The 23,667-nt window shown below is 48.5% G+C and overlaps 1 protein-coding gene across 3 annotated transcripts in view; it reads right to left on the bottom strand.

The window, feature by feature from the left end:
- PLS3 (plastin 3) overlaps positions 1-9,028 on the bottom strand; it is an 82,032-nt gene extending 73,004 nt beyond the window's left edge. The window contains exon 1 of one of the 3 annotated variants that reach the window (XM_074962779.1): positions 8,968-9,028. The gene's annotated coding sequence lies outside the window, so the exon portion shown is untranslated. Of the gene's footprint in view, positions 1-8,441; positions 8,527-8,967 lie in introns of those variants that run through there. The other 2 variants (XM_074962782.1, XM_074962780.1) reach the window with 2 other exon arrangements.
- Positions 9,029-23,667: the final 14,639 nt, after the last annotated feature.

A 23,667-nucleotide genomic window follows, 5' to 3' on the forward strand; every position in this document is an offset into this window, starting at 1 on the left:
CACCAGCCAATTACTCCTGAGCAAACAATGGCCATGAAATCTCCAGAAGCCCCATAGCAACGTTCCAGCCTGGGATAGGCATCTTGTTGCTACAATCCCTAATAAATTCCCTTTAAATAGTCCAGGGTTTAGATCCAACGTGCTAGTGTGGAATTAGGTAGCACGATAACAATGTGGCACCAAATGCCTGTGCAATACAGTACCACACCATATTCCTTCCCGCACAGGTTGTCTCACCCAGAGCCCGCGTATTTTACATCTGCTCTTAAATCCCAGAGTGATGGGGTTTGGGCTGCTTTGTAATCGTTTAGGAATACGGTATGCTGGCCTGGTGGCCGGGTCGTTCTCGGTGTGAATATACTAGTTCACACAACAGGAGTGTGTGTGGAAAAACAGGGAAGAGGGGGAAAGAATGGCTCAAGATAGCCACTTCTCAGCAAACGCTTGATATCTGCTAAGGGACATTGCCAGCAGTGACACCACACGCCCCCGCAGGGACGTCATTCCAGTCCTGCTTGTCCCCCTGGCTCCTTCTGCAGGGATCCCAGGCCACCCTCGCCTGGGAGTCCCCCCCCTCTAACCCACACAGCTGGTGCTGCCAGGTTCTCAGCGGACTCCCCTGTGCTGCACCATGCAGAACAGCCCCCCAGCATGCTAGGTCACACCACCACTCGCTGAGCTTTGGCCCAGCCGTCCCCCGGCTGGGCCAAGGTGCGGCCAAGTCAAATGTTGGTAGTGTTGCAACCCTGCAACCTAAGGGACGCTCCAGGTCGTTCCAGCAGCAGTGGTAATGGTTTCACAGGGGCCACTGTCTACAGGAGGTCGGGCCATGGCCCCTCTGGCTCCACAGCCTACAGAACGTTTCCAAAGCCGCGGTGGGGAAAGGTCAGACTTCCCAGTCAGCCTGAGCCTAACTGACAAGCCACACGTGCAGCAGGGCCAGCGCTTTCTTCAGGCCAGGAGGTTTGCAGGCCGCTGCTGTCACATTAACTGGGTGGCTTAAGAGGACATGCTGTGGCCACTGACCCTTAGCAGCACCCGCGGACTGTGAGCTCAAGCCCTACGCATGGCAGGTTTCAAAGAATGCATGCCAGGCGCATTAGCTGTCCTCTGCCTGCCTTCTGCTGGGGCTTCCTTTGGCAGCTTTGCCCTGGCTTAAGAGAAAACGTTTTAGTGTGCTCTAAACCCCACCTGCAGACGCAGATTTTACTTTGGAAGTACTGCCAAGGAAATTAGCATTAATGAAGTACAGGGAACATGAGAGACTCTAGTAACAGGGCAGCGATACTCAGACCTCAGGGCTTCCGGAGCCAAATTAGAGATCAACAGTCCCCACAAGAGTCACCGTCGTGTGAATTCACTGTTTTATTTACTACTCTCTCGTCACATTGAAACAGTGTGACGGGGAAATATTTAGAGTCGGTCTCTCTCTCATATATATATTTTTCTCACAGCAAAAGGACTGACCAAGTATTATTATTAACTACAATATAGTAAACGCATCCGGACTAGCTAATAACTTAGCTGGGTTAATAATGAACTCACCCAGTGTTTTAATAGCATGTGCTGCAAAAGCAGCCGGAGACACATGAAACAGCCGCCTGCAGCTCCCAAGCCTCAGCCCGAGTATCCCTGTATTAGGGGGAGGTAAGCAGGAGTCCGGCTCCTCGACCTTTTCCCTGAACAACGGGGCTGCGCGTGAGCAAAGGACGGCAAGGCAGGGAGGACACGAAGGCTGCTGGAGCCCTACAGGGGATGACGGATTGGGGCGGGGGGGGGGGGCAGGCTCAGTCTCTCCGCCACCTTTGACCCTTAGGGCCGTGCTGCTGAGGGGCCCACACGCTGTTAGATAAGGAGTCTTATTTGCATCACGGTTCATCCAAACACAAGGCTTTTGAAAACCCAATTTGACGATGAGAACTTGGAAGAACTCTCTTTCCAAGAAAGTAGATTTTCTCTGATCCCTCAACAATTAAGGGAATCGCCCCCAAAGGGGCCTTTGCTCTCTGGGCGCTCAGCAGCATCATTTGGGGGTGAGGGGGGGTGGGCACCTTCCTTTGCAGGGACATACTTGGAGGGGAAGGGAAATGGAGCCCTCTGTGCCCTCCTCGTCACCCAACAATTCCCCCGCACCCGTCTGCTCCACCAGGCCAAGGGTGGGGGCTCAGGGTCTCTCCAGCTCCTCTATTAATCGCTGATGAGAGGAAGGGACCCAGGACTCCCCACCTGCCCCAGGCTGCCTCCAGCACTAGCCTCACTCCTCTTCCCCAATGGGAAATGTGGGGAGGAAAGAAAGGGGTCAGAGCTGTTCAATGCAGGACGTCAGGGGGCTGAGCAGTGCCCCCCAAACCTCTCCCCACACCCATGACCCCTCCTCCATTTGTCCCCGCTTCAAACTATGCCCCCACTGGCAGCTGTCCCTGCACCCTGTTCCCAGGTCCTCAACCCACGGGGCGGAGAGAGGACCTGCGTATGCTGGAGAGGCAGAGAGATGGGAAATAAGGAGATGATGTAGGGCAGTAAAGGAGCTAACAGTCATCCAGTGTCTACCGTGCCACTCAATCATTGCCAAGGAGCAGGAGAGCCGGGCTGTGGGCCACGTGAGTGCTGAGAAATTATTTAACCAAAACTAAAGTTAACTGCCCAAAAACTTAATTAACAAAAAGTTACGGTTGCTCAGTGGTGATACTCTGGAAGGGCACAAGACAAGTTCAGCTACACTCAAATGTCTTAAAACCCAGAAGCAAGGTGCTAAGGTACGCAGGACCCCTGTAACATAACCTTAACTCTGCCCTCTTTGAGCAATGCCTCAGTGTGTCAAAGCTATACTGTCACTCTGTCCTTCCAGATGTGACAGAACTCTCTGGGGACGGCACACACGACCACTGAAAAGGCAAAACTCAGGTTCAGGTCAGGCAGAGCAAACAGGTGTTACCTACCCCCGGCTACTCTCAAGCGCTGCACAAATCATACAAACCACCACCAACCTCCGACATGCTACATGTTAACATCCCTTCACCCTTGCTTTGAGGGATCATTCTGTGACATTACTTGCCTTCACTTACCCCTCACTAAGCCCTGGAGACCAGAGTTACATATGTGACCAGACTGCTGACAATCCCCATGACAAGACAACCCTGTGCACCTCAGACAACCTATGGAACTCAGCACTGACGTGAGGCATATTTGAGCCACCAAGATACATGTGCACCTCTCATTTCATACCAAAATCCCTTCACCATTCAGTATAGCTACGCAACAGTGAATGCAGCTAGAGTCCATGCAGATAAATGCTGGCATTCAAACCAGAGGAGCACAAATGTCCTTGTCTATTTACAGCACCCCCCCCTTACTGAAACATTCCCGAAGGTTACTACCCGCTCCAGGGGGCAGAAGTAAGGTGATACTGCAGGGGTGGCATGTACCTTATCTTTGTATTTTTTCTTTTTCAGAGTTCTGTGTGTGGCTGAACTCTATGTCATGGAAAAGCACAAAACCTCACCACCAGGCAACCCACCTCTGCATTAAAGTTTTGGGGCAGTTAGTTGAGAGTGGCCTGATACCAGGCTATTTGCCCTCAGCTAACCAAACCTGACAGGTGTGCATGGAGCCACCCATTCCCCATATATTGACAGAAGCATCTGTACACAAAGCTCATTTGTGAGCCAGTCACAACAAATGCAAATACAGTCATCATTGCTTATACAATAGCCTAGCTCCTCACATGTCCAGGAGAGCAGATGCATCAGGATACTGACAACAGATGCGTGTCTACATATTTGGGATGGGAATGTAGGAGAGAGGACCTGTCACTTATGAAATAAAGACAAACAGCGTAAAGGGAAGTTAGAAACTCATGAGTTGCCCTAACATAAGACAGCTTCCCTCACTCTCTTGTTTCAAGCAGGTTGCACCAGTAGCCTACTTGAAACAAAGGATATTCAGTAACAGCTTTTGTTCTGCATTTCTGCTAAGACTATTTGGCAGATTTAAAAGCTTATCTCACCTACAGCATTTAACTCCGGTGTGGACTAAACCTGCCATTTGCAGAGCTGGAAGTTTCTGGAGAACGGTTGTGTTTTGCTTTTATAGGCTAATTAAACTATTTTTCAAATGAATCTTTTATGAATACAGCCGTCATCGAGTTACATAGAACACAGCTTGGTAGATACTAACTACTGTGTAGTCAGTCATATAAGTACTAACACATACCTCACACAGCAGCTGTTTCCAACATTTGTTAGAGGGAAGAGAGCTTCTTTGTTACAAAATTAAGTGCAAAAGTTTAACCTATCATGTAGTCCTGGTTGTAAGTTACACAACCGGCATTGATTATGAGCCTAACTCACCAATTAAGGTCTTTGATTTTTATTACTGAACATTACAGCTAAGTCTGGGTTTAAAGGAAGATACAAGCCCCTAATTTAAACACTTTGTTTTGTCACTTTTCCATTACTTCACTGTAATAGTCTTTGATAAAATTAAGTTCCAGCCAAAGTAAACTAGACTTTATAATGTAGTCCTACTTTGGAGGATGCAGAGGTAATGATGTATTAGCATGTGAAATTAGAACGTCTTCATTTTCTCTGCTTGCTCAAGACATTCTCTGGCCATAACGCGCGAGACACTTCAATCTCTGGATTTGGCAGTACTTTATGTTCACCAATACCTATCAGTTTAGCAGCCTGCGTAGCTGGTTGACACATATTTCAGTCCCAGAAGTAGCATTCTGCTCTGGGGTGCAGCACAAACTGCACCTGTTATTTTACAGAGTGTTGTCGGGGCTCTATGAAACCCAATCCATCACGAGCAGGCCAAACATTGTAATACAAGCATTTCCTTTGCCACTGGCAGTTCACATGAAAACTGTCTTGGGAAAGGGACAAGAGACACAGACGTTTCTCTTTTGAGCATTTTAAAAATCGATAATATTGTGCTTGGAGTTTAAGGACCACAAAAGCTATGTTGACGTCAACAGTGATTTCCCCAATTCAGGAAGAGTTTTGACCATAATGAATATTTTCTTTTTTGTTTAAGCGACACGACTGTACTGATGAAAACTGGGGACAATGTGTATTTTTTTTTGCCTTTACTGAAAATATACCCTTTACATTGCCTTAGCTCAATCACCTACGTTTACAAAAGCATTAAGTACAAATCTCATTTGACAGTAAAGGTAAAATCATTGTCCATGACTTTCATAGAATATCACGGTTGGAAGGGACCTCAGGAGATCATCTAGTCCAACCCCATGCTCAAAGCAGGACCAATCCCCAACTTTTGCCCCAGATCCCTAAATGGCCCCCTCAAGGATTGAACTCACAACCCTGGGTTTAGCAGGCCGATGCTCAAACCACTGAGCTATCCCTCCCCTCCATGGTTTGAGCATCGGCCTGCTAAACCCAGGGTTGTGAGTGCAATCCTTGAGGGGGCCATTTAGTGATCTGGGGCAAAAAATGGGGACTGGTCCTGCTTTGAGCAGGGGGTTGGACTTTAATTGAGGTGTTAATTGGCATAATTGAGGTGTTAATTGGCATTTTAACAGATTTACTGAATGAACACTGCAACTACAGTCAGTCTGACATATAAAGATCCCAGTAACTAAGATGGTCAGACATTTGATGAAGACAGTTTTGTACTTTCACAGTCATGTTTTCTTTTTTTTCCTTCTCTCTTTTCGGGGGGAGGGGGGGGGAAGGGGGGGAACTGTTTCTTTGTTTTGTTAAAGGTTTCTCTCCCGTTATGTTAATATCCACACAAATATCAGGGAGAAAAGTAACGAAGGTGCTGATCCTGCAAACAAACACTTAAGCACCTGTGCAGCTTTTGTGGCACAAGTAATCATTCTAAAATTAGGTTTAATCTATACAGCTGTATGCAACAGTGTTACCATTTGCTGGATCTCTGGCAGCTGCTACGAACAATAACTCCATTCAATCAATCTTTTAGGGATTGACAGACAGGGAGGATAGCGTTGAGGGAAGAAACCAGAAATGTAGCCGTCTTTAACAATTAGAAACGGTTGTATCGCAACTCCTGCAAAGCAAAGGAGTTGTTACTAGAGCTCAGCTCAACAGAGCAAGACAGCCACTAGAAAGTCCTCTACAGGTAAGCTCAGCAAGAAAAAACATTTAACAGGGTGGCAGTCACCTCCACAAACGTTCTGAATTCCAGAACAAGTTCACACTTCTGAAGTGAAATTGGGAACACAGAAATTAGCACGGAAAGTGTCAGGGGAAGGGAGTTCCTCTGGATTTTTGTGTGATGTCCAAGCATCCCATCAGTTAGCTATTTGATGCAGTCATCAGCCCCAATGCCCCACCCCATTCTGAATCCAACTACAGTAAAGCAACATAAAGCTAATGAAGAATGTGTACATTTCTAGAAACTTTGTTCTAGTCATCCAGTGTTATTTCAATCTTTATAAAAAGGAAAACCTTGTCATATAAATTTTGATAAAAGAACAGAGAGGATCTGAGTACAGTCATCCAAGGCTAAATATAGAGCAGTGAATTAAATAATCACTGCTGTGATCTTTTAATCTAGACAAAGAATAAGCGATTCATCGTCCATAAAAGGAGAACTCCTTCAAAAGAGTTCAGTTACCACTAGGCAACATCCTCAAATTGTTTAAACAAATCATGCTCGGTAAGATTAGCAAACTGCGATAAGAGCAGTGCTGTAACACTCCTAGTAAGTTACTTTCTAGCATATTTGTTTAAAAAAAAGAAGTCGTCATTCTGCCCCTTACAGCATGTTTGGAAGCATTCCAGTAGATCTGGAATCAGAGATCCACCACATATACACAACTGTACATTAACACTCATGGATGAATAAACAGTTGCAGAACATTACACTTAAATAAATGATCATGCTTCTGTCCATTAGCATCCAAGAAATATTGCCCTAGACTGCAGGGCTACCAACAGGTCCCCTCTGAACAAGGCCTCTCTTCTTAAATATTGACAGCTTCTATACATTAAGATCCGCAGTATATATACACACACGTTGATCTCTGCAGCTATTTCCTAGCCACATCCACATTCCAGCTGTCGTCTTTAAAATTAATGAATGTAATTCTGTCAGTCTGAAGGTTTTTTTTTTGGATTACCTTTAACTAGACTCATCTGAAAGTTCACAAGTGTTATTGGTTGAACAATATATCTCAATTCTCATAGAAAATGTTTCATCTGAAATATCTATTATATTTTATAGTCCATTTACAAAAGAGACCAAAAACAGGAAGCATAGCTTTGGTTGTGCACATACATTCCACTGGGATTTTGTAACATGTAATAATAGTCTCAGAGGTTATAATTCAACGGCATTTTCTCAGAGCTATAACAATAGCTCTTTAGATAAATCAAAACAGTGATGTCCTCATATAAAGTAAGGAAAGTACCATAAAGCAACCAGGCATACTTCCCTACATGAGGTTGGGGGTTTTGCTTATTTTGTTTTGTTTTTTGCATACATATGGAAAACTCTCAATACAGCTCCCCCACTCCGGTCTTTCGATAATCCACACACACACACACACCTCCGCCCCAAGCAAGATTTAAATTTCAGTTAAAGCATCAAGATCCAACACTATGTCAGGTTAGACATTCACAGCTAGAGCTAAATGCTTGCAAATTCTTAAGAGGAGGAAATGTAATCCAGCACCCCCTGGAAAAAGTCCACTCCTCACAGCTCTGCCCCACCAAAACACTTAACATGCACACTCATTATTCAGTGGACACAATGAAGTCACAATTCCTTTCTGATCCCAAATTAGAGATGTATAAAAATAAACCAAAACAGTCCCCTGAGTAGTTCCCTTTAGTCCAACACAGGTCTGTTGGATTAAATCTGTGCCTGCCATTTCCCTTGCCCAGTGACTGGGATACTACTCTGCAGAAATAAGTTAGAAGGGAAATTGCAATGAATTTATGGTTTCCTAATATCACATGCAATTCACAGCAGCAGCCTCCTTCCCCCAGAGGAAGGGGCTGATCTTGCATTTTTTCCACAGGTTTAACTTGCCCGGAAGTCATTGGGAATTTTCAGCACAGAACATTTGCAGAATGATCGGGCCCCATAAATCCAGTCAAGAAAAAACTGCTCCAGCACCTCAGAGCGGGGCTTCGCATCAGCATCCCAGTACGGCTGCTATTCAAGGCAACTCCTGCAGATCCCCGGAGAAGGAGCCTAGCTGGCACCCTCGAGAGGAACGTTTTAAAGCCTGCCCTGGAGTAACACAACCCACGCGGACCTCCAGGCGAAGGGTGCAAGAGGACCCCTCCCTCCCAATAAAGAATGCGTCTCTTTACAACCTCTGGGAATGCGGGCAATAAAAACAGCGGGCGGAGAGAAGCGCAATCCCCCCGGAAAGCGGAGAGAGGGCCAGCTGCGTTAGTCACAAACCAGAAACACACACAGAGGGGGGGAGAGGCACAGACCGAGCGAGCTGGAGCGCGGCAGAGCGGGGTCCTGGCTGCAGACTCGAAGGGAAGCGTCCCTCCTACCCGCGCCCCGCCGAGGCCGATGCCCAGGCGCCCGAGCCCGCAGTTATTTAACCCGGGCCGGGCCGGGGGCGGGACTTCGCAGCCAGGCGGGTTTGTGTTTCCCGACTGCGCTCCCAGCCCTGCCCGTGCCGAGGGGCGGCCGCGGAGCCCCCCCCCAGGGCCGCCCTGCCCCGGACAGGGCGCGTCTCGCTCTGCGGCGCCCGGAGCCCGGCCGGGGCCGCCCGCCCCCGCGGGGAGCCAGCCGGCGGGACACGGTCCTCGGGCGGGCTCCCGCCAGCCCGGCTCCCCACGTGCCCGGCCCAGGGGCGCCCCCCGGGGTCCCCGCTCCGGCCGGGCTGGCGCCGGGGCGCACCAGGCTCCGGGGCCGCCGCCAGCTTCCCCCAGCCCGGCGCAGGGGCCAGCGCGGCCGCGCCGCTCCCGCCCCGGGGCACCCCCGCCCGGCCGCCCGCCCGCCACTCACGCTCCGTGCGCCCGGCCGCCCCGCGTCTCCAGCCGGCTCCCGCGCCGCGGGCTGGCTCCGGCCGGCGGGGGCAGCGCCGCTGGGATTGGGCCGGCCGCCGGCGCGTCAAGCCAGTCGCTCGGGGCGGGGCGGGACCGAGCCGGCCGGGAGCCTCCCTGCCCAGGCCGGGGCGGGGGTCCCGGCGCCCCGCTGAGCCCCGGCGGGCGGAGCTGGAGCGGGCCGGGCTGGGGAGCCGGGCACCCCCTTTGTCCGGGCGAAGCCCGATGTGTGCGCACCCAGGGCACAGCCGCCTGGATAGAAACTCCGTCCCCGGGCCCCCCGGGAGTCCGCCCCGCTCGCCGCCCGGGGCGTCCGGACCGCCGCCGAGCTCCGTCCTCTGTGCAGGGCCCAGGGGCTTGTGGGGTGTGCTCCGGAACGGCCTCATTTCCACCGGCTTCTCAGCACCAGAGGAGCAAGATGCGTTTGACTTCTATCATCAGCCTGCCTGTCCCATTCTTGTAGTTTAATTTTTTACCGTCACCAGGAACTTAAATTCATAGAAACCCTACAATTACTGACCCACTTCTGAAAAGGGAGAGGTAATTTTCTTCTTCAGCAGAGCGACCTGGAATTAACAGGTGTGAGAGGACCTCCTGGATAAAACTCAGCAAGAACAGGGTCATCCACTGTATTTGTATGTTAAACAGTTTAAATGTTAGGAATACATATTTGCTTAAACCCACTTTGTTTAGAATGTATATAACTGGCCATATTAAAGGGCTCCAGCTTCCGTTGGCATTTTGACTTCAGTGGGAGCAGGGCTGGCCTTTTAACATGCTTTCCCATGTTCAGATTAGTGCTAACATAGTAACTGTGTATTTCACAGAAGTAAATGTTATGGATTCTAATGATACCTGCTTGCAGGATGCATCCGATGAAGTGAGCTGTAGCTCACGAAAGCTCATGCTCAAATAAATTGGTTAGTCTCTGAGGTGCCACAAGTCCGTCTTTTCTTTTTGCGAATACAGACTAACACGGCTGTTACTCTGAAACCTGCTTAAACATAGATCTCTTAGCTGGCAGTTTGGTGATACATTATCTATATCTGCTTTGCCTCCTTATAAAAATCATGTCATCTTCACTCTTGTCCAAGTTATTTAATTGTCCATGCTTTTATCATGTCATTTTGGTTGGTGCATGTGACATATTACCTTTAAGATGTCAGTAACAGGGTGAAATAAAGTTAAGTCGGCATTATAAGGAATCAATGAGCCTTGTCTCTTTAATGGCAGATCAGATTGTTTTCAGGCGGACACCACTAGCCGAGACCATTAACATGTAAAAGCGTGAACATTAGGTTAGGGCAAAGGTCAAATGGCCCTTTGGCAATCAAATGCAAAGGTGGGCCTGGAGACCATTATTGTCACCTTTTAAGTTGTGCAAGAAAACAGGAACCAAAACAATCCAAATCAACAGTAACATCATGACAGGTTTCAGAATAGCAGCCATGTTAGTCTATATCCGCAAAAAGAAAAGGAGGACTTGTGGCACCTTAGAGACTAACACATTTATTTGAGCATCAGCTTTCGTGATTTGTTCGTCTCTAAGGTGCCACAAGTCCTCCTTTTCTTTTTTAGTAACATCATAGAATCCTGGAAATGTAGGCCCGGAAAAGACCTCAGTAGGTCATCTAGTCCAGCCCCCTGCACGGAGGCAGGGCTAAAATACAAGTACGAGAGAAGTAGGATTTTACTAAAAGTAAATGAAATGAGGAAATGGACAATGCACATGTCATAAGAGACCATGATAACCAGCTGAGAGTGGCATCTGTGTAATATCTTTGTGAGGTCTGTCTGATATGGTTGTGTATAAGAGAGCTTCTTTAAGGTCAAGAGGATCCCAGATGTGAGGAGGGGGTGCTCCGGAGAAAACGTAACCCAAGGCTGTGCAATCTGCGGAAAGGGCAGACGACTGCTGAACACATTAGAAGAATGGTAAGAGGATGTGTCCAGAAATCAAGTGGAAGTGGGCTTCTTACATCCTTGCACGCATTGAGGTCAGTGGCAAAACCGCTGCTGGCTTCAAAGGGTGCAATATTGGTCCCGTTACTGTGCTTTACAACATCTTTTTTTTTTTTTACTACCACTTTATTTTCTGTAATTATTCACAACTTTTCCAGCACTCGAGATTGTTTGTCCAAGAGCTGTAATACTAAATAATAATGTAATAAAAAAACCTGCATTAAGGTTATCCGATAAAGAGAACAATTAAAGTGGCATGCTGCGTAGATTAATGAGCCTGCACTGGTGGGGTGGTCTTTTTTTTTTTTCTTTTTTTTCCCCAACTGCAGAAAGCACAGAAAAATCTGAGTAATGTTTTGGTGCTGCAGCAAATAGGATTCACCTCCTGTTAGAAACATTTCCCTGAATAGTTCTGGACACTTGCCTACTTACAAACAACTTCTTACAGAGAGATCTAAAAGAGCCTGATCTAGCAAGCCTGAGTCATAGGAAGAACTGTTACCCACTCAAGTTAATAAGACCACTGGTGGAAGGATGGATTACTCAGGAAAGTAAGGCTTGCAAGGTCAGTCCATTGGATTGTTGGATGGTTATTACAGCGGGCTGGCTCTCAATTGCTGCACGTTCACTTGCTTTACTGAAAGCTAAGTAAGTGGTGGGTCATGTCATGGGACTTGTCAATAAAAATGAATGGTATTGTGAAATCACCAGTGCCTTCTGTTTGTTCTGCTTGTGTAAGATAAGCTGATTATTGACATCGGGGCTGCCCAGGTTTCACGCAGTCTATAGTCTGCAGTCAGACTGTTATTTCTCAAAAAATATGCTCTTGTTTCCCCCCATTGGAGCCTGGATGCAGCAGAGAAGTCACAGTGTCGTTCCAAAAGGACAGGGAGCAAGGCCGAGTTGTGTGCGCCGCAGAACCCTGATAGACTTTAAAACGAAGAGGAGTCCTTGTGGCACTTTAAAAACCTTTAAAAGGAAGAGCTTCTGGAGGAGTCACTGACCTCTGGGGCATTCACCATGTAGGAGAGTGGGTGACTGAAGCCTTTATTTGTAGCTCACATCTACAGGCTGAACTTTCCTCCTTCCTAGCCACAGGGTCCCACATCGGTATTTACACTGAGACAAAGCAGCTTTGGGAGTTTTCCCTCCGTCTTCACTTTGCCTGACCATATGATCCCCTCTAAGCCCAGCCATCTCTGCTTTCGGTGGCTTGCATCCGCACTCACTTCTTCCAGCGTGGGGAGCTGACAAATGGCTATCTCCAAAGCACAAGCCTCTGAGATCTCATCTCTAGAGAGCAGCATGTGGTGAAGGGGCAGGAACCAGTGGCCAGCACATTCTGGATCAATAAACCAAGCTGCAAACTGGGGTGAAATATAGTCACTACTCATTATGCTTGTGTAGAGACCTCGGAGTCCTTGTCATGCACTAGTGCTCCACCGAGCTAGGAGCTGTACAAACATGGAACCAGAAGTGGTTGTTTCCAAGTTAACATTTCACATGCAGCAACTTGGTCATTGTTGTGAGTTGAAATTATGCCTCTAGCCTCTTATTGTTAAAGTGCTGATCACATGCACAGCGCTGGGCAACACAGCCCCGAAATTAGTCTTAAGGAAGGATGCGAAGGAGGAAAGCCAGGGGGTTGGCCAAGTGGGATTGGGCCGTGTTCCATACAAATGGTGGAGCACAGAGCCAGAAGAGGAAGTTGGGGGGGGAGGGTTGTCTGAGGCTGGCATTGCTGGGGAACCAAAGGAAATGTGACACAAAAAGAGTCTAAGCTAGACTGAATTAGAGCTGTGTAGGGCTTTAAAAGAGAGTACATGTAATTTAAACTCAATGCAGCATGAAGTCAGAAGTTATATCCCTGAGGAAGCCAGGAGTGTCTATGAAATGCTTTCACATAACTAGCTCTGCAACATGGCAGATGAAACCAGATTCAATATCTTGCTCAGAGAATCTCTGAACAATGCACATGTCCCACTTCCTAAAGAGTCCGCAAGACTGCTCTGCTCCATCAGGAAAATAATGGAAAGAAGAAATGTGAAATGCACCAAAACCATGGCCCTAGGACCACCTTCCTTTGTAATTCCCTGACTGATTCTCGCTACAACCCTGGTTGCCTTTTACAGGGTTTCTTTCCCCCACAGCATGCCTTTCTGTGGGCTGGCCCTTTAAATTTGATAAAGGCATGCAGCTGCAGCCCTAAAGGGGTTATTTTGCAACTAGCTGCTGCTTACTGCCCATCATCTCTTAACTCCTGCCGGGTTTCCCTCTCCTACTCCTGAGAAGGATGGTGCACATCTCACAGGTGGGTTGTAGTCAGAGTAGACAAAGGAGTTAGTGGCCCTATTTTGGGTGGCCTGGAGGTGGGGGGCAATGTGAGAATCAGAGTGGTCAGAGAGGAGGTCACAGCAGTCAAGACAGGAGATGATCAAAACATAGGTTTTGTCTTCACTGCTACAAAGGTGGGTGTGGGCTAGGGTTATAACAAAATCGCTAACACAAGGCAGTTATCTCCTGGTAATATTCTAATGGGCGAGTGTGTTTCCTATCTCATACAAAGACGTGGTGAGAGCAGCCCAATGTCACAAAATGTGATAACCTCCATTTCCTCTCTCAGCCCCTGTCTGCCTTCCCCTAGCTCAGCCCCGCTGAAATGAGGTCTAACAGGGCTGGCTAGGGGTAATGAACAGGATTAATCCTGTATGTGATGGAAAGCAGGAAGTGGGGTGTGGAGGAGAGATATCAGGACAAGTTCTCTTATTGCTTTGGAATTTTTATGCCCTAAAAGTAAACTTTGTTTTTTTAAGTGGATTTGGTGGTAATTGTTCTGGAATTTGTTCTGGTTATTGTCCTGGAATCTATGACAAAGTGTGATTATTTGCCATAGAGTAATCTGTGAGTTTCTCTTTCCCTTTCTCTGTAGTTCCTTCTTGTCTCTACTTTCTTTTGGCCTTCATCTTTCTTTCTTTCTCTATCCCTCTCCTCATCCCTTTACTTCTTCTTTCGCTTTATTAATGCTGGCACAGTCGTTGCTCCGCTTCAGGGGTGGAGTAGCACTCCAAACTCCCAACCAGCTCTCAGCCTCTGTGATCCCCCCAGGGTGGAAGAGGGCATTCGTGCAAGCCTAGAGCTGGGGAGACAGCCTGGATGAGTGCCGGTGCTAATAAACATGGAACTACTGGTGACTTCATAAGGCAGGAAAATCATAGAGCAAGATAAAACATGTAATTCAATGCCAATAAGGTGATTTTCAGATAACCCTTTTTTGTAAATAAACTTTCCTTATCTTTATAAATATATGCTTATAACCAATATTACACACGCTCACGTGTGTGTGTGTGTGTCCATTTCTATGGGCAGCAATAATTGGGATGAAATTCTGCACCCACAATTTTGGCATTTAAGTAACCAAAATACTTGTGATGCCAAATAAGGGTTTCTCTACACAGGGAACAAACTATTCAGCAATAGCTATTCTGGAATAGCTCCCTTTGTGGACACACTATTCTGGAATAATTACTCTGTGTTGGAAGCTCACTAATTGGCTGAATGATGGGAGGCCCTACCCTGGAACGTTTGTTTGTCTGAATGTACTGCAATCACTTTTGAATGCCACCTTCGATTAATTCCAAAATTAAGTGAACATTCTAAGCATCAGTAGGTAGAGCCCTACTGATCTGGGTGAAAACCAGACACCTGGAAGGGAGAGATGGGGGGACACGGCACCCCTGGCAAATGGCTAGCAGACGCAGCAACGTCAACCACCTCTGTAATTGTGGATAGATCAAAGAACCAGTCGATGCCACTTTCCAGCATAACAACACCCCCTGTTTCAACTCTGCCCATCCTCCCAATACTATTTAACAAGTGGGCATCCTGAATGACTTATTTTCTGACAGAGAAAGAGGGCTGGGGGAAGGAAGGGAGGAATAGGTGGCCGCACACAGCTCCTGGCATGGTGGGGGCGAATGAGGGACCTTGGTGTGAGAGGAGGGGAGGATGTGAGAGACACAATATCCCTGGCAGGAGGAGAATGAGGACCCTGGAATGGGGGTAAAAAAGGGAAATTGGGTACACACCGAGCTCCTGCCATGGTGGGGAGGATGGGGAGAGGGAGACGATGATATGGGGAGAGAGGGACATAGGGGACACACATGCTGTTCTGGAGCGTGAAATCATACCTGTAGGTCGCACAGCACAGCGAGATGCACAAAGTAAAAACATGATGTAGGATGCGTGCTGCTGAAACCTTTTTTGCAGCAAACTCTTACTAATCAGGTGTCACTCTGGTCCTAGGGGAATCCTGGGAGAAAAAGATTGCTTTCCCCTGAGATCTCAAAGGGAAATTCTGGTTGTCCGAGCCCCCCCGAGCAATGGTGAATCAGCGAGCTTTGCGACGTCCCCTCTCCATAGGTGTGCAGCAGCAGCAGCTGGCCCGTCCTGCAGCCCAAAGGCTGTAATAGTGGCTAAGGCTGCTGCAAGACCTAGAAGATGCACCTATCCCCAAACGCCTTGCGTCCTCCCCTTTCCAAGCCCCGTCCCCTCTGCACAGTGGTGTGAATGAACCTGTGTGACAGCATTGCTCAGGTTGCACAGTGCACAGAGGGTTTGGACCCAAGGGATGGGAGTTTTCTCCAGCCTGTGCCCTGGCCACGTGTTGTGGAACTTACTGCTCTGGTTCTGCTTAGCCCTTGATGTTTTATCTCCAATCGATTTAAGTGTATTGAAAATAAAATGCTCCACAGGTTCCTCAGGCAAGACGCTCACTAGACCAGGTACAGTTCCTAGGTTGTTGCCATTCTCAGCTGTTGACTGTGTTACTCATTTGCATGAGGCTGGGGATTTGTAACTCTCTGAATACCTCCCTTGTAACGAAGACTAACCAGTAGTAAGATTCTCTCGATGTTTTCTTTTGCCAGCTCCCTTTTTAAAAAGGAATGCAAAGAGGGCAGCTGGGCCAGTACATTTGCCTCCTGGTTTACTTTTTGGTAACATTTCGATGATTATTTCCAATTCTGCCTAAAGTCATTGTAACTGTCCCATCTTACGCCTCTTAAGCTGGCAATGTGTACCCAATGGGTAAGCTTGGCGTCATGTTTCCTATAAGGAAAGAGTTCAGTGCAAGCAATCCCACCAAAACCTGTAACCATTTACCATAAAACCTGTCTCCAAATTCTAAGCACAAGTTCTAACATCCTGCTGGGTGCGGCTGCTAGTTTACAACACAAAAATGGAACCGCGCAAAACCTGACCACGCCCAGAAAGAGGGCGTGGCTTCAGGAAGGCATGCGGGAGGCCACAGAGCAAAATTTGAGTAACCTGCGGGCTGGCCTGTTACTCAAGTGGAAATTTTTCAGGTGCTGACTGAGGACAGTGTGTGGCCCCAGGTGTGGGTTGGGTGTTTGGCAACTGAAGAAATTGCGTGAGGAGGAGAGTGTAGCTTTGCAGATGATTCTTTCTGGGTTCATGACTCATTTGTATGTTTCATAGAAAGTGGATACGATTGGTGTTGCAAGACATTTGTAATAATCGGGAGAAACTTCCTGAGCTATAGTTTTGTGACTTCGGCATGGGGCAGCCTTTGGTGCCGATGCTACGCTGTCATTTCACATTCCTGTTTGACAAGAAGCCTGAGAGTCCTACCGGTGCAATCCACACAAACAAACAAACAAACCACTTACTGACAAAGCGCAGTAAACGGCTTGTAAAAATGTCTCAGGGCTGCATAAAAAAGGAACTTCTCCCAGAATTCCATCCGACCGTTTCCATTCGTGTCTGATCAGGGTCTGCGGCCAATAGAAAGGTATTAATAGGTGCAACGTGGCTTAAAGAACAGAAGAAGAAAATCCTGTAGCTTTTCTTTTTGTGGGTTTGGCATAGAGAGAGTTGGAAAGTGAGTTGAGGATGTCCTAAGAGTTCTGCTTGGAACCAGGGATGCTGAGGAGGGTCCTGTCTTAAAACCACAGAAATTAGAGATTAAAAAAGACCAACTAGCTAGCGGTTCTCAGATGTTCTCATTCTGGGGATCTCTGTGATCCCCGTCCCACCTAGCCTGGATTGAGTCAGGACCCTCATCTCATTTAGCAACGTGGGAAGGGCAAGGTGGCCAAGTCCCAGGGTATTCCCAGCCCTCCCCAGTGTAGGATTTTCTCGTTCAGTGTAAGTTCTCGTGCCATTCTGCTTTCAAGGAGCTCAGTCTCTGTGCTTCTCTCTTGTCTAATCCGTGCAGCCGTTCGGCTGTGTGACTCACAGCCACAGCAGTGCATGATGCCAAGGAAATACTCAGGCGTTGCTTTGAGAAATTTCCCCAAAGTTTTCAGCCTGGTTCTTTTCCCCCAGGGGATTCTGAAGCAGGTGAAGCAAAGGCGGTAGCACCCGGAGCCGCTCTGCCAAGGAGGTGGGTGGAGACTTGGGGCACAAGGCTGGCACGTGGGCCCTGGGTCTCCGCATCCTTGGCCTCAGATGCCTGTAAATCCCTTCTGATTTCCACTTAGAGATAGCACTGTAATCACCGCCCCTCCTCTGATGCCGGGCTCTGACTCCTCAAAGGCAGGGCCTCCCTCTTTCCCGGGGATTCCGATGCCACTGCTCACGGGGCAGGTGTGGCAAGGCTGGTCCCTGCGTGGCGCTGGGAAGACATACCTACCTATAGCATTTGGGAGTGGAGAAAAGGGCGTTCTGCTTTTGGACACCTTCCTGTAATTACCGGGGTAACAAAACGTCCGGTCTCGCTGGCTGCAATGCAGCAAGTGTCCAGGGCTCCTGTGGCCCGCTGTGGCTCGGTCAGTCCCGCTGTGTGCGTTCAGCCAGGCGCAGCCTCCTAGCTGGCCCTCCTGATGACGGGGAGAAGCCCGACCACATCGTTAACACCGCATAACCCCTCCCACTGTAACCTGAAGGAGCCAGAGACACTCAGTCTCATTTATTTTCACTTGACCATTTCCCTCACAGACCTGTCGCCTTCAGGCCAGGCTGAATTCCCAGCCTGACTCCTGACTAATTGTCCCTCATTTACCACTGGCTCCCACCGCCGAGTGTGCCTGGATATCTGCCTTCATCCCCCACTTGGTCCATTTTCAAACAAGCATCTTTGTGCTTTCTTCTCCGCTGCCCAGGAACCACTTCCTTGTCCTCCCAGAAAACCCTTCTGAAATCTCTCCTTCCCCAGCATGCCTGCGAAACACTTGACAACCATGAGAAAGCTGGAGTGTGGATGCCACGGCCCAGGGTCATGCCAGCTGGTATTGCCTCATTGTTTCCTTATGCTCCCCTGCCTGTTTGAATCCACCTGCTGCTTCTCATCTGACACGTAGATTGTCAGCGCTGTGGGGCAGAGACTGTCTTTTTGTCCTGTGTTCATACAGTGCCCTGCACAGAAGGGTCCTGGTCCATGACTGGGGCTGTGGGTGTCACGGCGATGCGCATGATAGTAACAATAATAGGATGCACTGAAGGGTGACAGGCTGGGGGAAATGTGAGGGTAACTCAAAGCTGGTTTGTTTTCTGAGGGCAGACCTCAGGGTTTCACAATTTCAGGTTTCACAAGGAAATGTCCAGGCAGCTCTAGTTCTTACCTCAGGCTGATGACCTGATGCCAGAAAGAAGCCTCCTCTCCCCTACCAGGTGTGATACACTCAGCATTCTTGGTCACCTGGGTAAAGAAAAGGCCTTTCTTCAGAGGACTTGACCTTTGACATAAGTTTAAAAAAAAAACCTTGAAAAACAGGCCAGCCAAACTCTCTGCTGCTTGATCCCAAGGTAGGTGTGGAGATTACTATTCTCGAGCCAGCAGAATGCCACATAAGAGCTAACAGAAGTTTCAGGGAGGAATTAGTTAGATACAACTGCTGACACAATATATGGCAGAGAAAGTAATCCAAGCCTACGCAGCTACCAAACGGGGGCCCCAGCTGTCGACTTGAGTGTCAACAGAGCAAGAGCAGGAGAGGGATAAAGACCAAATGAAGCGCACCTGTTGCAACAGGAATGGCTCAGGGTCAATATTCATTTACACGCATACACAACTTGATTTGCAACTTAATTGCCATTATTAAAAGTAAGCTATAAAACACAGGAGAAGTTGTGTTCTTTCCTTGCTTCTCTTACGAAGTCCACATTTCCTGGAGGATTGATGAAGTGCCCTGTCACTTTCACATCGGCAGATGCTGGCACTGGGGGGGTGGAATAAAGACCGTCATTTTTTTCACATGATAGAACAAGCACAGTATTGAAAGCAGCAGATACAGTGCAAGTCGGAGGTACCATTGTTGACAGTCATTTTTCTAAAAAGAAAAAAGAAAAAAGAAAAGGAGTACTTGTGGCACCTTAGAGACTAACCAGTTTATTTATTTATTTATTTATTTGGTCATTTTTCTATGGCATTAAAATAGCTCTTTGAGGCTCCAGTCAGGACCCCTGTTATGTGGGGCTATGGGCAAGGACAAAGGAAAAAGACAGTCCATCCCCAAAGAGCTCACAGTCCAGGGCCCATGAGCTCCATGCAGGTGACCCACTGTGCCTGCACAGAGCCCCTGTGACTTGAGCGGAGCTCCGGGGGGCTGTAGGGGGCTGCGTGCTGGTGCTAGACTGGGGGCATAGGTTAATGGCAAGAGGTGGATGAATCTAACAAAGAGAGGGGCAGGGAGGAGTTTGATTGAAGTAAAGTGAGCAGGGCCAATAGATCCAATGCACCGTCTAAGGATTGGTGCTCCCCTCCCCTCATGCAGGTGGAGAGCTGCGAGACCTGACACCACGGGGCACAGAAATGGGGAATGGTTTCAGAGGGGCAGCCGTGTTAGTCTGTATCAGCAAAAACAACGAGGAGTCCTTGTGGCACCTTAGAGACTAACAGGTTTATTTGGGCATAAGCTTTCGTGGGCTAAAACCCACTTCATCAGATGCCTGGAGTGGAAAATACAATAGCAGGTATAAATACATAGTACATGAAAAGATGGGAGTTGCCTTACCAAGTAGGGGGCCAGCCTAATGAGACAATTCAATTAATAGTAGGATACCAAAGGAGGAAAAATCACTTTTGTAGTGGTAATGAGAGTGGCCCATTTCAAATAGTTGACAAGAAGGTATGAGTATCAGCAGGGGGAAACTAGTTTTTGTAGTGACCCAACCACTCCCAGTCTTTTTTCAGGCCTAATTTGATGGTGTCCAGTTTGCAAATTAATTCCAGTTCTGCCGTTTCTCGTTGGAGTCTGTTTTTGAAGTTTTTTTGTTGAAGAATGGCCACTTTTAAGTCTGTTCTTGTCAATTGTTATTGTTGATGTCGCTGCACCACTCCTCCTCCCCAGCAGCAGCTCCACACAGTTGGGACTCTCTGAGATGGGAGGGGAGTGCTCTGGGGTCATGTCCGGAGAGCAGCCAGGGGTAGCCTGACTTGAGCAAGACACATGCTCCCAAAGGCTGGAGGCCAGCAGAGCAGCAGTTAACCTGGCAAGAAAACTTCGGGCTCCTCTCAGTGGGGGTGGGGGTAGGTCCCAAGATCTGTGTGATCAGGAGGAGGCAAGATCTCCAAACTTCGCCGGGCCCCTGTCGCCTCCTGCCATGGGTGGTGGTGCCAGGAGAACTTTACTGAGCTTTCCTCCCCTACTGAACCACCTCCTGTGGGTATGTTCATGGAGGGGCCATTCTGGATCACGGAGCTGCCCCTGCATTTCCTCCCAGAGCATGCTGTTCTGTAGAGTTCACACCCTCAAAGTCTATGCAAACATTCACTCCGTTTAATTGTGTGGCCTGTGCTATCTCCCCTGTGAGCGGGCTGTTATCTCCAGTGCACAGAGTGTGCCAGCTCCCACAGAAAGCTGAGTCGGTTTATGGCTTTGTGGATGAGCAGTATCTCGTGTGACCTGCTCGGACCCAAAGCATACATTGGCGGGGAGAGGAATGTAAACGAGCAATGCTCGAGGAGCAGGGACATTCTTTCTGAGATGAGAATATTAAACAAGTCAGAGATGCCAGCGTTAGTAGCCCTTCCACACTGCCGAGCGCTGCTCCGAATGAATGAGGCAGCCCAAACATTTTACAGCCCTGGTAGATATTTACAGAGGATTACGGGCATATGATAAGTGTTTGCCCTCATACAAAGAGGTGCCGGGAAATGGTATGACATGAATTGCAGGAAATAATAGTGGAACAAAGAATTCAGAACGACTATTCTGCTTTCCCAGTGAGGTCTGGTAAAGGACAGAGATTGATTCTCATAAGCGTACGAGTCCTGCAGCGTTAGGCTGGTCACAGCAAACAAACTCCAGAGCAATGTACAAAGAGGTAGTACTGTGGAATGTTGCACATTAACTCAGAGGAGTTTTGACAGCCATTCCTGACTACCATCCACAGCAGGAACTAACTGTACCCTCGCAGGTGCGCACCTTCCCGTTTCAATAGCGAGGTGTGGGAAGGGGAGGGAATGGTTCACTGAGAATCCACTTCCCCATCCTTCTCTGGGAGATGCTCTTTGACAATTATTCATCAGATCCTTTATTCTCTCTGTCATCCCGCAGCTTATCGTGAAATGAAAGGAGAGAGCCGTGCTAATGCACGATGATCGTACAGCGCCCTTCGCTGGTGCATGGCCATTTCCCTGTTGGCTTTATATGAAAGTCTGGTTTCTCTTTCGGGGGTCAGGTACATCTTCTCCCATTGAAATAAACCAGGAACAAGGACTAACACTTGAAATGCTTGTTGCCTACCGTGCCCACAGCAAGCATGGCAACAGAGTCATTCAGAGGCAAACTGTGGCTCTTTTATGCTTGTTCAAAGTGAGTGGAGGGAGAAGATCCAGAAAACCCTTTCATCCTCTTGTGCATGTGCCCAAACCTAGACAGGTTATGGGTGCTTGCACCCCGTGTGCAGGGAGATGGCAGGCTTGGGCAGCCTCCTCGGGCATCTCCCATTGAAAGGAGTGGGGCTGTGGGGGCCGTCATCCCATCCCTCTGCACCCACGGGTGCTCAGAGGCCGGCACTGGGGGGAGCCAATCTGGCTCCCTTTTAGGGACTCCCCAGTCCAGACCAACACTGCAAAGGTGATGCCTCCAGCCACCACGGTATCTAGCCTGGTCATGTAACTAATCCATATGCACTAATCTCACATGGGCCTAGAAAAGTAGATGCCATAAATCTTAGTAACACCCCATGGGCATAGGAATGTGCGCTGGGCCATTCTTGCTTCCATGTGCCTGTTGTCCATTCCTTGAACATCCAAAGACTCCCACTGAATTGCAGATTGTTGGATTTTTCTAATTAGTAAGTGAGCAAATAGAGATATTCCATCGCTGAACGTGCCGCGGTTGCGTATCCGGGCACCCCTGCTTTCCTTATAATTGGCTGAGATACTGCCAGTAAATGTGCTTGGCAATCTTTGCGTCAGTGAACGACTTTCTCCAAAGGACTCTGCTGTGTGATCTTTGCTAAGGAGAGGGAGGAAACGACACTGATAAACGGTTGTGACTAGAGCCACCTTATTATGGCAGCACCGAGCCCAGGGCAGCTGGGAGCCGCCTCTTTGGGGAAGTGCCCCTGAGCGCAGAGCAAGGTGATTTGCTGAAATATGTGTTTTCAGTCAACCTGAATTTGACATGAATTGTATCAGCCATTCTCCAAACAGCCAGAGGAGGAGGTGGAGCCCCTGCTGCCCTCCCAGCCTTACCCCTTGATCTGTAGCTGAGAGGTTGGGGCACTCACCTCAGATTTTGGAGGTGCAGGTTCAAATCCCCGTTTGAGCACAGACCCCCAACAAGCTTCTTTGAGCCTCTGGAAAAGTCAGATTCGGTTCAACCCCAACACAAATTTCTTTTTCAATTTTTCAGGACTGCCACCAAACCGAAAAAATCAATGATTTTCCCAACTCTCCTTGGGAGTCAATACCCCGTTTGTCAGCCACTGCTGTGCATCTCTGCTGGTGGCCAGAGAACCTAGTGCCAACCGAATGGATCAACGTCGATATGTCGGGCCCCTTACCTCATTCAAGCCTGTAGCTTGGCTGTAGTGAGCAGTGCAGAAGGTCTGCGGGTCCCTGAACCCACCAACGTTCCCCTGTGACTGCAAACCTCAGCCTTAGAATCATAGAATCATAGAAGATCAGGGTTGGAAGGGACCTCAGGTGGTCATCGAGTCCAACCCCCTGCTCAAAGCAGGACCAATCCCCAACTAAGCACCGCCCACTCCTTTCCTTTGCAGAGCTGAACATCACTTCACCCGGCTGGATGTCAGTCCAATGCTCTGTGGCATCAAGGACAAGGTTTCCTATCTTGAGATGGTGGGAAGGCTGAAGGTCTTTGTAATGTGAGGGGGAAAGTAGACGTCTTGTAATGATTTGTGTTGGAAAGAGAGCTGCAGCTAAGGTTACTGTGATCTGCGACTGCTAGCAGCAAATATCTCCAATGGCCAGTGACGGGACACGAGATGGGAAGGGACTTACTACAGAGAATCTTTCCCACATGTCTGGCTGGTGGGTCTCACCCACATGGTCAGGGTCCCACTGATCGCCATATTTGGAGTCAGGAAGGAATCAGGAACCAGGAATCAGCCCTGGGACTCAGCACCAGGCACAGACCAGAAGGTTCCCATTGGCTTTGTCACTGTAATGGCCGGCACTGACCCTGTTGTTCAGGCAATGTCAGATGTACTAATAATACCCAGCTCTTTATAGCCCTTCCCTCAGCAGATCGCCAAGCGCTTTACCCGG

Source organism: Natator depressus, chromosome 9, assembly GCF_965152275.1.
Source record: "Natator depressus isolate rNatDep1 chromosome 9, rNatDep2.hap1, whole genome shotgun sequence".
In the NCBI taxonomy this organism is placed as follows: Eukaryota; Metazoa; Chordata; order Testudines; family Cheloniidae; genus Natator; species Natator depressus.